Consider the following 10,368-nt stretch of genomic DNA (forward strand, 5'->3'; position numbering starts at 1 on the left):
TGAGTTTGAACCCCGTATTGAGTGTAGAGATAACTAAAAAAAAAATAAACTCAAAAGAGCATATGATTCCTTATCTAATGGGGGGAGAAATGGAATAATAAAAAATCCAAAAGAAGGCAAGAAGTAAGGGAACAGAAATATAGAAGAGGTAACAGTAGCTTGTTAAGATGGTATATCTGAACTTAAATATATCAATAATTATGGTAAATGTAAATGGCAAGATGTTTTAATAAAAGACAAATATTGTCAGATTGGAAACAAAATACCTAATCATAGGACATCTAACATGATGTACAGCTAAAACATAAAGATACAAATTTCTGTTTATAAAAAGATGGGAAAACAGGGACCATATTTACCCTCCCTCCTGAAACAACTGAAAATTCAGTCAAAATATATGAAGTCATGGTCCTGAAGCATTTAACATCAGCCAATGGAGACAGGAAACAAATGAATGAAACTCTCTGATTACCCCAGTTTACTGCCTGGAGAAAGTTTCCTAAGATACAGGGATTGGGGGAAGCCAGGAAGAGCCCAGCAGTCTCCCTGATATGAACTAGGAACCTGAGGAAGCCGAGTTGGCTACATTTTGCAGGGCAGAGTACTGGGAAAGAGGGAGCCACACAGAAAGAGACTATATTTACAGAGCCTCTCCTTTTAGTATTTAGCTCAGTACAGATCAGCCTGTGTGTAAGAGAAAAGTACCTGAGGCTGAGGAAAGAGAACTACCTGAAAAGGATTAGAGGGAACACTCATAGGACTTGTAACAGTGCCTCATAAGCAAAGTGGAATACCTCATACCTCACAAAGTAGTAGATACTCAGAATGGCCTTGGTCTCAGTAATGAGGCTAACTTAACCCTAGACCTACATGCTGTTATGGTCCTAACTCAAGCAAGACCTAAAGGGATCAAATTGTTTCTAAGAAATTAAACTGTGTCTTATAACAAAGCACAAAATGTTTATAGGAATACAAAAATGCCTAGCACTCAACAATCACATTGTCTGGCATCTGGTCAAAAATTGTCCAGCATTCAAAGAAGAAGAACACAATCCATAATTAGGAAAAAAAAAAGTCAATCCAATCAATCATTCAGTTAAAACTGATTCAGAAATAGTATAGATGATAGAATGAGCAAAGAACATTAAAATAGTTATTATAACTGATATTTTTAAGAATCTAGAGGAAAGACTGAACATGTTAAGTAGAGACATGAAAGATATAAAAGACTCAAACTGAACTTTTAGAAATAAAAACCATAATGTCTGAGATGAAAAATAAGATTGACAGGATTAGTAATTAATAGGAATCAATCCGGGGTGACTGGGTGGCTCAGTCAATTAAGTGCCTGTCTTAAGCCAAGGTCATGATCACATGGTTTGTGAGTTCAAGCACCACATCCGGCTCTCTGTTGTCAGCCAGAGCCTGCTTTGGATCTTCTGTACGGTCCTCTCTCTGCCCCTCCCCTGCTCACATTCTCTCTGTCTCTCTCAAAAATAAACAGAAAAAAAAAAAAAATAGGAATCAATCCTAATCAAGTAGGATTAATAACAGATTACATTGCAGAATAAGAGGGTAATGAATTTAGAGACCTAGCAATAGAAAGTGTTCAAAAAGAAACACAGGGAGGAAAAGACCATGGGGGTGAGGGGTGGGGGATGGGGAAGGGGACTCTGAGGAGCCAGGGTGTGGGAAGAAATAATGATTGAATATCTTCCAATATTTGGTGTGATGACAACTATAAACCCACACATTCAAAAATATCAATAAACTCCAAGCATAAGAAACATGAAGAAACTACATTAAGTCTAATCATTTGCTTAAAACCAGTGACACAGATACCTTAAGAGCAGCAGAAAAAAGGTTCATCATGTGCAGAGAAACAATAATATGGATGACAGTGTATTTCTTATAGTTCTTATACTCTAGTTATGCAAGCTACAATGCAGTGGAACAACAGCTTTGAAGTACTGGAAAGGGGAAATAAACCTAAAATTCTTTGCCCATTGAAAATATCTTTGGAAAACAAAGGTGATATAAGAACATTTTTAAGTATATTGAATTTAAAAGAATTAGTCACCAGAAGACATGCACTATAAGAAATATAAAAGGAAATCTTTAAAGCAGAGGAAAAGTAATACCAGAAAAAATATGGATCTGTAAAAGGAATGAAGAACACTAAAAAATTATATATATAGATACAAATACACAATTTTTCTTAATTAAATCTTAAAAAGATATACTATATAAAGCAATAACAATATTGATATATTGTAGGATTTATAGTATATGTAGAAGTAAAATGTATGGTAATAGCACAAAGTCTTGGAGGAGAGAAATAGTATTATACTGTTATAATGTTGATATCATTTGAAGGTACGTTGTGATAAGTTAAATATGTATACTATATATCTTAATGCAACTACTAAAATAACATGACAGAATTACAGCTAATAAGCCAATAAAATGTATAAAATGGAATAATAAAAAATCACCAAATCCAAAAAATGGCAGAAAAGAGGAGAAGGGGAAAAGAGAAAATATTGGACAAATAGAAAGCAAATAGTAAGATCTTAGATTTATACCCAATGATATTAATTATATAAATCATATCAGTTAAATGTAAATGCTATACATACCTCAATTAAAAGGCAGAGATTATCAGATTGGATTAAAAAAACTAGACCCAAAAATATGTTGTGTATAGGAATTCAAATTTTATTTTATTTTTATATGTTTATTTATTTTTGAGAGAGAGAGAGAGAGCACACGAGCAGGGGAGGAGCAGAAAGAGAGGGAGACATGGGGCATCTGGGTGGCTCAGTTAGTTGAGTGTCTGACTTTGGCTCAGGTCATGATCTCACTGTTCATGAGTTTGAGCCCTATGTCTGGCTCTGTGCTGATAACTAAGAGCCTGGGGCCTGCTTTGGATTCTGTGTATTCCTCTCTCTCGGCCCCTCCCCTGCTTGTGCTCTCTCTCTCTCTCAAAAGAAACATAAAAAAAAATTAAAAAAAAATAATAGAGAGGGGGACATAGGATGTGAAGTGGGCTCTGTGTTTACGGCAGACAGCCCGATGCAGGGGTCGAACTCATGAATCACAAGATCATAACCTGAACTATAGTCGGATGTTTAACCAACCGAGCCACCCAACCAGTTCTTGTGCCCCAAGAATTCTAATTTTAATAAAAAGACCTGGGGAACCTGGGTGGCTTGGTTGGTTAAGCCTCTGGCTCTTTATTTTGGCTCAGGTCATGATCTTGAGGATCGTGAGACTGAGCCCTGCTTTGGGCTCTGTTCTAACAGCGTGGAGGCTGCTTGGGATTCTCTCTCTCCCTCTGTACCCGCCACCCCGCCACCCGACCTCTTGCACTCTCTCTCTCTCTCTCTCTCAAAAATAAATAAACTTAAAAAAAGAGACTCAAATAGGTTAAAAGTAAAAGAAAGGAAAAAAATATACCATGAAAACTCTAATGAAAAGAAGTCTGGAGGCTATATTGTCAGGCAAAATTGATTTCACAGGGAAGAATATTATGAAGGATAAAGAAGGTCATTTAATAATTATAAAATTAACAATTTCTCATAGAGACATAATGATCTTATACATTTCTTTGCCAAATAATATAGCTTCAAAAATGAAGGAAAAACTGATAGAACTTCAAGGAAAATTAGACAAATCCACAAATATAGTCAGCAATTTCAACAATTGGATAGGATAAGAAGACAGAAAATAAGAACATAGAAGTCTCAAACACTATCAAACAACTTGACCTAATTGACATTTATAGAATACTTAACACAGAATATACATTTTCACATGGAATACTTATCAAACTATATTTTAAGTCACAAAACAATAAAATGGTTCAAATCCTACATCCATTCTTGATACAAACCTCAGCAAAGTATGGCTAGAGTATGGCTCAACATCATCCTCAATATAATCCTCAATGTGGAAAAACTGAGAGCTTTTCTTTTAAGATTATAAACCAGACAGGGATGTCCACTCTCACCATTGTTATTTAACATAGTACTTTAAGTTCTAACCTTACAAATCAGACAATAAAAAGAAATAAAAGGCATCCAAATCAGCAATAAAAGTCAAACTTTTATTATTCGCAGATAACATGATACTCTATGTAGAAACCCTGAAAAATTCCACCAAAAAATTTTCTAGAATTAATACATGAATTCAGCAAAGTCACAGGATATAAAATCAACATGCAGAAATCTGTTGCATTTCTATACACCAAAAACAAAGCAGTAGAAAAAGAAATCAAGGAATTGATCCCATTTGTAATTGCACCAAGAAAACAATGATACCTGGGAATAAAGATAACAAAAGAAGTAAAAGATCTATACTCTAGAAACTATAGAACACTTATGAAAGAAATTGAAGAGGACACAAAGAAGTGCAAAAGCATCCCATGCTCATGGATTGCAAGAACAAATATTGTTAAAATGTCTATACTTAACCAAAGCAATCTACACATTTAATGCAATCCCTATCAAAATAACATCAGCATTTTTCACAGAGCCAGAACAAATAATCCTAAAATATCTGTGGAGCCACAAAAGACCCTGAATAGCCAAAGGAATCCTGAAAAAGAAAAGCAATGCTGGAGGCATCACAATTCTGGATTTCAAGCTTTATTACAAAGCTGTAGTCATCACGATAGTATGGTACTGGCACAAAAACAGACACAGAAATCAATGGACAGAATAGAAAATCCAGAAATGAACCCACAACTATATGGTCGACTCATCTTCAGCAAAGCAGGAAAGAATATCCAATGGAAAAAAAGGCTGTCTCTTCAACAAATGGTGTTGGGAAAACTGAACAACAACCTGCAGAACAAAACTGGACCACTTTCTTATGCTAGACACAAAAATAAATTCAAAATGGATGAAGGACCTAAATATGAGACCTGTCACCATCAAAATAATAGAGGAGAACACAGGTAGAAACCTCTCTGATTTCAGCTGGAGCAACTTCTTACTAGACACATCTCCTGAGGCAAGGGAAACAAGCAAACATGAAATATTGGGACTTCCTCAAGACAAAAAGCTTCTGCGTAGTGAAGGAAACAATCATAAAACTAAAAGGCAACCTATTGAATGGGCAAGATATTTGGCAATGCATATCTGATAAAGGGTTAGTATCCAAAATCTATAAAGAACTTATCAAACTCAACATTCAAAAAACAAACAATCTAGTTGAGAAATGGGCAGAAGACATGAATAGACATTTTTACAATGAAGACATAAAGATGGCCAACAGACATGTGAAACTATGCACAACATCACTCATCATCAGGGAAATACAAATCAAAACTACAATGAGATACCACTTCACACCTGTCAGAATGGCTAAAGTTAACACAGGAAACGACAGATGTTGGTGAGGATGAGAAAGGGGAACTCTTTTACGCTGTTGGTGGGAATGCAAATTGGTCCAGCCACTCTGGAAAACAGTATGGAGGTTCCTCAAAAAGTTAAAAATGGAACTACACTATGACTCAGCAATTGCCCTACAAGGTATTTAACTCAAAGATACAAAAATACTGATTTGAAGGGGGACATGCACCTCAATGGGTATAACAGTATTATCAACAATATGCAAATTATGGAAAGAGCCTAAATATCCATCGACTGATGAATGAATAAAGAATATATATATATATATATATATATATATATATATATATATATATATGGAATGCTACTCAGCCATCAAAAAGAATGAAATCTTGCAATTTGCAGTGATGTGAATGGAGGTAGAGTGTATTATGTTAAGCAAAATAAGTCAGTCAGAGAAAGACAAATACCATACGATTTCACTCATGTGGAATTTAAGAAATAAAACGGTTGAATGTAGAGAAAAAAGAAGAGGGAGGCAAACCATTAGACACTCTTAATGAAAGAGAACAAACTGAGGGTTGATGGAAGGAGGTGTGTAGGGGATGGGCTAGATGAGTGATGGGCATTAAGGAGGGCACTTGTGATGGGCACTGAGTGTTGTATGTAAGTGGTGAGTCACTAAATTCTACTCCTGAAACCAATATTACACTATATATTAAATAACTAGAATTAAAAAAAAAATTAATGTTTATTTTTGAAGGAGAGAGACAGGACACGAGCAGGGGAGAGGCAGAGAGAGAGGGAGACAGAATCTGAAGCAGGCTCCTGGCTCTGAGCTGTCAGCACAGAGCCCAACGTGGAGATCAAACTCCCAAGCCATGGGATCATGACCTGAGTGGGAGTCGGAGGCTTAACTGACTGAGCCACCCAGGCACCCCCAGGCTCTCAGTTTTTCCACGTTGAGGATTATATTGAGGATGATGTTGAGATTCAAATCCTATCAAGCTGTGATTTATAATGATAGTTGTATTAAAGTAGGAGTCGACACAAGGATATCTGGAATTACCTAAAATATATTGAAACTGAATACTATACTTCTAAATAACCCATGGGTCAAAAAAAGATAAGGGAAATTAGACGTCTTTTGGAAGTAATAAAATGTAAATCTGATGATGTCCCATCCATGCTTAGCACTCTACAGTGTTTTCCCACTTCCTTTAGTGCCAACTCCCAGCTGGTCTAAAAGCTCTGCATGATTTCTCCCTACTTTCTTCTGTAGCCTCACTCTCTGTCACTTTCCAATTTGCTTTCTTCTTTTCATTTATTAACATATCATGTTTCTTCCTGCTGCAGGGGTGTCATACATCCTCTACTTGGAGAGTAAAATTCTCTCTCCCTCTCTTGCCTGCCTCCTATCTAACATTCACGTTCCCTGGATTAAAAGTCACTTCTTTGAGACATCCAGATGGCTAACAGACACATGAAAAATGTTCAACATCACTCATCATCAGGGAAATACAGAAAAAATTCATGATGAGATTCCACCTCACACCTGTCAGCATGACTAAATTTAACAAACACAGGAAACAACAGGTGTTGGCGAGGATGTGGAGAAAGAGGAACACTTTTGTGCTCTTGGTCAGAACGCAAACTGGTGTAGCCACCCAAGAACAGTATGGAGGTTCCTCAAAAGGTCAAAAATAGAATTATCATATGATCCAGCAATTGCACTATTAGGTATTTACCCAAAGGATACAAAAATGTAGACTCAAAGGGGTACATACACCCCAATGTTTATAGCAGCAATTATCCACAATGGCCAAACTATGGAGAGAGCCCAAGTGTCCATCAACTGATGAATGGATAAAGAAGAGGTGGTTTATATGTATATGATGGAATATTACTCAACCATCAAAAAGAATTAAATCTTGGGGCACCTGTGTGGTTCAGTCAGTTAAGCATCTGACTTTGGTTCAGGTCATGATCTCATGGTCCTTGAGTTTGAGCCCCACATCGGGCTCTGTGCTGACAGTTCAGAGTTTGGCGCCTGCTTCAGATTCTGTGTCTCCCTCTCTCTCAGCCCCTCCCCTGCTCATGCTCTGTCTCTCTCTGTCTCAGAAATAAACATAAAAAAATAAAATCTTGCCATTTGCAATGACATTGATAGAGCTAGAATGTACTATGCTAAGCAAAAGAAATTAATTAGAGAAAGACAAATACCATATGATTCCACTCATGTGTGGAATTTAAGAAACAAAACAGATGAACATATGGGAAAGGGAAACAGAAAAGAGGGAAACAAACCACAAGAGACTCTAATGATAGAAAACAAACAGAGTTGATAGAAGGAGGTGGGTGGGGGATGGGCTAGATGGGTGATGGTACTAAGGAGGACACTTGTGATAAGCACTGTGTAAGTATTGTATGTAAGTGATGAATCACTGAATCTAACTATGAAACAAATATTACACTATATGCTAACCAACTAAAATTTATATTTAAAAAAAGGTCACTTCTTTGGATATTGCTGGAGTTTTGATTAGGGTTGCATTGAATCTATAGATCAAGTTGGGAAGAACTGAACATTTTGAGAATATTTGAGTCTTCCTACCCACGAACACGGGTTTTATAAGTTTCTTTATATAGATTTGCCTATATTTTGTTAGATTTATACAGAAGTGTTTCATTTTTGGAGCGTTGATTGTAAATGATATACTGTTTTAAATTTTAAATTCCACTTGTTCGTTGTTGATATATAGGAAAACAAGTGACTTTTGTATATTAACCTTGGATCCTGCAACCTTACTATAATTGCTTATTAGTTCCAGGAATTTTTTCTTCTGAATTCTTTGGTATTTTCTGCAGAGACAAATATGTCACTGGTAAACAGACAGTTTTATTTCTTCTGTCTCAAGCTATATACCTTTCACTTCCTTTTCTTGTCATATTGCATTAGCTAAGACTTTCAGTACAATGTTGGATAGGCCTGGTGAGAAGGAGAATTCTTGCCTCGTTCTTGGTGTTACAGGGAAAGCCTCTAGTTTCTCATCATTTAAGTATAATGTTAGCTGTAGGATTTTTGTAAATGCTCTTTATCAGGTTGAGAAAGTTCCCTGTAATTCCTAGCTTGCTGAAAGTTTTTATCATAAATGGACACTGGACTTTTTCAATGACTCTTTCTGCATCTACTGATATAGTTAAGTGACTTTTCTTCATTAGCCTGTTTGCATGATGATTTTATTAGTTGATTTTTGAATGTTTAACTGACCTTGTATACTTGGGATAAATCCCATTTGGTTGCAGTATATAATTCTTTTATAATTGTTGAATTAAATTCGCTAATATTTTGTTAAAGATTTTTGCTTCTATGTTCATGATAGTTATTGGTCTGTAGTTTTCTTATAAGATCTATTTATTTATTTAGAGTTTGTGGGGGGAGGGGTGGAGGGAAAGGGAGAGAGAATCTTAATCAGGCTCCATGCCCAGCATGGAGCCTGATGTAGGGGTCCATCTCATGACCATGAGATTATGACCTGAGCCCAAATCAGGGCTTGACTGATTGGGCTTGCCCAAATCAGTCACTTGACTGACTGTGCCACTCAGGTGCCCTCTTATAAGGTCTCTATCTGGTGTTGGTATTAGGGTGATGTTGGCCTTACCATTATAGAACGAGTTAAGTGTTCCCTCTGCTTCCATTTTCTGAAAAGATTATAGAGAACTGGCATAATTTTCCCTTAAATATCTGATAGAATTTACCAGTAAAACTCTCTGGGTAGATCTAGTGTTTTGTTTTTTGGAAGGTCATTAAGTATTGATTCAATTTCTTTAATAAATATAGGTCTAATTAGATTACATATTTCTCCTTGTGTGAGTTTTGATCAGTTGTGTCTTTCAAGGAATTGGGTTAATTTCATCTAAGTTATCAAATGGAGTTGTTTACAGTATTAGTGTATTAACCTTTTAATGTACATGGGATCATTAGTAATGACCCTTCCTTAATTTCTGATACTTGTAATTTGTGTCTTCTTTCTCTCTTCCCTTGGTTAGCCTGGCTTGTGGCTTATCAATCTTATTGATCTTTTGAAAGAGACAGTTTTGGGTTTTATTGATTGTTTCTGTTAATTTCCTGTTTTAAATTTCATTGATAGCTGCTCGAATTTTTACTGTTTTTTTCTTCTGCTTTATGTTCATATTGTTCTTCTGTTACTAGTCTTTGTCTTATATTTAGTGTTTTGAAGTTTGTCCTCAAGCAGAAAGTAAGGCAGAAAGTACATTTAGTCTCCCATTAGGTGGGTTAAGTAAACACATATGCTTCTAATTATTGTTTTAATTCCCTCCTCTAAGTGTCCTAGGCTTCTGTGGAATCTCATAGGACAGTCATGAAACTTTAACAAGAGCTTGGGAAGAGATCTGGGAGCTTAATTTTTATGTATCAGTATGAAACAATGCTTGTATACCATTTATTTAAAAAAGAAGGCAGTTTCAGCTTTGATATTTAGTATGCCTGATTTTATCACAAGGCAAAATTAGGTGGAAGAAGAAAATACTGTAGTGATTCTGCTTAAGGGCCAACATAGACGGGAGAAGTCACTTCTTTCTTTTGCTTGCTGTTATTATTTGTTAACGTAAAATCCCCGATTAAAAAAAGCAAGTGTTTACCTGGAGTTGCAGGTTTAGGAATTGTTAACAGATTTTTCTCATTGTTCACTTACCCCCCCCCCCAGCTTGGGTACCCCCAGTCTCTGAGTCCCTGGTTTTTCGTTGTTCCCCAACCCCCAGCTCGGGGCACCCCCAGTCTCTGAGGCCCTGGAAACAGCAGAGCTCCTGGTGCTGCATCTTAAATGTTAGGGCAAACTGAGGAAGAGTGGTTGCAGATATCTTACCAATAATGTTATGAGATGCACCTATTTTTAATGTAATCTGGGGAAGAAATGTCAACCAACTTAAAGGGAAAAATTTGGAAGTACTGCTATGTTAAGGGACATAAACAATGGGGACAAACTCCTGT

The sequence above is a fragment of the Prionailurus viverrinus genome, chromosome F2, assembly GCF_022837055.1.
Source record: "Prionailurus viverrinus isolate Anna chromosome F2, UM_Priviv_1.0, whole genome shotgun sequence".
In the NCBI taxonomy this organism is placed as follows: domain Eukaryota; kingdom Metazoa; phylum Chordata; class Mammalia; order Carnivora; family Felidae; genus Prionailurus; species Prionailurus viverrinus.